Below are 3,972 nucleotides of genomic sequence, written 5' to 3' on the forward strand. Positions count from 1 at the left end.
TGAGAGGTAGAATTCACTCACTCCTGGGAGAAATAGCCTAACCCCCAAGAAAGCACCATTAATCTCTCTCCACTTCCTGACACTTCCAATAATGGCAATCAAATTTCAACATGAGTGTCTGAGGGACAAACCATATTTAAACTGTGGCTCATATAAACACCCTTAAATTAATAAATTCTCTCCAAAGGATTTACCCCAGAGATTGTGCAAATGTACCATCTATGTTTTTCGTGGGAAATCTTCCCTTCAATGCACAGCCTTCGGCTGTAAGGCCCATGGTGACCAGGGCTTTGCACGGGCCCTGGTGCAGTGTCAGCCCGCCCTCCTCTTCCTTTAATATATTTCTGCATTTAAAGTCTATTTTGATGAATGGCTAGACGTCAACCATTGCTCAGATGACAGTTCATCCATTTATTAATTGGTATGTCGACATTTAATCAAGCAAACCCCTTACCTTAGAAGACGGATCTCCTGCTCATCCCTGAAGATGATAGCACAGGTGCCACCAATGCCAGCTCCTTTCCTACTCCCAAACCTCAGACCGTGTGCACTGGGACCGCGTGCACCTGTGCCCTTAGCCAGGTGCATAGTGGAAGATTGAGGAAAGCCCAGGGCCCAGGGCAAAGGGCCCAGGGAAATGACTCTGAGGGCAGAGAGGTAAGGCCTTAAAGCCAGCTCTCCACTTAGCAGCTGTATGCCCTTGGGCAGTGCCTTCATAGGCAGAATGTAGACTATGATCCTAACTCATCAAGGCTGTCACAAGCCAGGGGAGACGCTGGACAGGGAAGAGAATCAGAGACCGTGGATCCTCCCATCCTTGCCTCCCAGCAGTAGAAAGCATCCATTCTGGGCAGCCTATCCTGGCCTCAGGGTCTGGGAGACAACTGGAGGGGCAGGTGTGGGTGACCTGAGGGCCACCCCACAAAGTGGGACGCTGCAATTGGGTTTTTGGTGGAGGTATTCACAGGCTCTTTAGGAAAAGATGAGGGGGCAGGTTTTAATCTGTTTTTTCCTGATTTTTAATTTTGTTTAACTTCAACAAAAAGACATTGTACAGGCTGAACCGTAAAGTTGGCAACCTCTGCCCATACTGAGTCGGGGCCATGAGCTGTACCACGAGAAAGGCCCTCCAGGAAAGGGGCACATGAGGGCAGCCACAGAGGCCATTTCCTTTGCTCACAGGGCTCCAAGGGACACTGAAGCCACAGGAGCTGGCCACTCGGGATGAATTCATCTAATCCTTCAGGGAGAATCGGGCTAATTTGGCAACACTCTGACCTCCTTTAAGAACTAAAGCTATCAAACTTCTAGAAAAATCATAGGAGAAAAGCTTTGCCACTCTGAGTTAGCCAAAGATTCTTCTTAAAAAAAGAAAGAAACAATCTGTGAGGTGAACAGAGAGCCTACATCCTGGGAGCAAATCTTTACCCCTCACACATCAGACAGAGCACTAATCTCTAGGGAACTCAAAAAGCTAAGCACCAAACAAACAAACAAACAAACCACCAATCAATAGATGGGCCAAAGACCTGAACAGACACTTCTCAGAAGAGGATATACAATCAATCAACAAACATATGAAAAAATGTTCATCATCCCTAGCAATTAGAGAAATGCAAATCAAAATTATTCTAAAATTTCATCTCACTCCAGTCAGAATGGCAGCTATTATGAATACAAACAATAAGTATTGGTGAGGATGTGGGGAAAAAGGCATACTCATATACTGTAAATTGGTGTAGCCGATATGGAAAGCAGTATGGAGATTTCTTGGAAAATAGGGAATGGAACCATCACTTGACCCAGCTATCCCTCTCCTTGGTCTATACCCAAAGGACTTAAAAACAACACACTACAGGGACACAGCCACATCAATGTTTACAACAGCACAATTCACAATAGCTAAACTGTGGAATCAACCTAGATGCCCTTCAGTAGATGAATGGGTTAAAAATGTGGCATATATGCACAATAGAATATTACTCAGCAATAAAAGAGAATAAAATCATGGCATTTGCAGGTAAATGGGTGGAGTTAGAGAAGATGATGCTAAGTGAAGTTAGCCAATCCCCCCAAAACAAATGTCAATTGTTTTCTCTGATATAAGGAGGCTGATTTACAGAGGGATAGGGAGAGGGAGCATGGGAGGAATAGATGAACTCTAGATAGGGCAGAGTGGTGGAAGGGGAAGGGAGGGGGGCATGGGGTTAGAAATGATGGTGGAATGTGATGGACATCATTATCCAAAGTACATGTATGAAGACACAAATGTGTGAATATACTTTATATACAACCAGAGATATGAAAAAATGTGCTTTATATGTGTAATAAGAATTGTAATGCATTCCACTGTCATATATAAATAAAAAACATATATATATAGTTGTATGGATGTATTTTCCTCTGAACTTGGCAAATGTCAACATTTCATCATGTATATTTCAAGACTTGTATAGAACTAAAGATTACCAAAAAGTTCTTTGTGACCTTTTCTAATTCTACAGCATTTCTCTATAGAAGCAACTGCTATTCTGGCAACGGCAATAACACTTCCCCACCACATTTTTGTATGTGTACACATCCCCGAGCAACGCGCTGCATGATTTCATGTATTGTGAGAGGTGTTTGGCAACACCATATATAAAGCCTGCAGCCTGCAAATGAGCACCTGGCCAGCTACTTATAGGTCCTGAGAACAGATTTGGTTTATACAGATTTGGTTTTTGCACTTTTCCTAGAATGAGACATTGAGTTGCTGGGTTTATGCTTAACTTTTTAAAATACCAAGCTGTTTTCCAAAATGACAAAGCCACTTTACATTCACACCAGTGACATCCGAGGCTTCCAGTTTTAAGCACATCCTTACCAATGCTTGACAGGCACCAGTCTTTTAGACGATGGCCAATTAAGTAGGTGTGTGGCAGGAACTTATCATGGGATTAATTTGCATTTCCCTAAAGCCTAAATATACTGAACACATTTTTGTGTGCTTATTAGCCATTCACATGCTGCATTTTTCTTTGGTGAAATGTACATTCAAACCTCAGCAATTTTTTAAAACACTTTGAGATAGTTTTAAATACTGTAGTTGAACAGAGTATCATTATTTTATTTATTTACTTTTATATGGTGCTGAGGATCAAACCCAGGGCCTCGAATATACTAGGCGAGTGCTCTACCGCTGAGCCACAACCCCAGCCCTCAGCAATTTTTAATTAAGTTGTTTTCTTATTATGAAGTGAGGCAGTCTGGCTGGGCACAATTCAGGAGCCACTTGTCAAAAGAAACTAACTTTATTTTTAGAACTACAAACACCAAACAAAACAGCTCCTCAGGAAAAAACCCTCAGAGCCCAACTGCCACCACCGGCTTCCACAAGCCTCTCACCCACACCAACCTCTCCACCTCCCACAATCCTCCTGCTCTTGAGGCCGATTGGCTGGGTCCCGTGGGCGGAGCCAAAGAAGTCCCCCAATGAGCAGCTCCGTGGTCTGAAAGGGCAGGGAAACAGCCCAATGAGCATCACCGAAGAGGAGCCAATCAGCTAGATGTTGCTGGGGCCGCTGTGAGCCAATCATCAGCTGGCAGTCTGGAAGTTTGCTGGCAGCTGGAAGTTTGCTGGGGCCCCTTTGGCTGTGGCTCTCAACAATGAAGGTGGTAAAGAGTTCTTTGTATATTCACCACAGCAATTCTGCTCCTCAGTGCCTACATGATAGAAATAAAATATGTATTCATATATGTAGTTGATGTGAAGACCTTATGTGGATATCCATAGTATTCATAATAGCCCAAATCCAGAAATGATCTGAATGTCCATCAACTGGTAAATGAATAAAATATGGTGTATCCATAATGCAATACCATGTGGTAATACCAAGGAATAAGGTATTGAAACATTCTATAATATGGATGAACCTCAAAAACATGCTAAGTGAAAGAAGCCAAAAGATTAAACACTATATGAATCCCTTT

Source organism: Urocitellus parryii, chromosome 2 (assembly GCF_045843805.1).
Source record: "Urocitellus parryii isolate mUroPar1 chromosome 2, mUroPar1.hap1, whole genome shotgun sequence".
Lineage (NCBI taxonomy): Eukaryota > Metazoa > Chordata > Mammalia > Rodentia > Sciuridae > Urocitellus > Urocitellus parryii.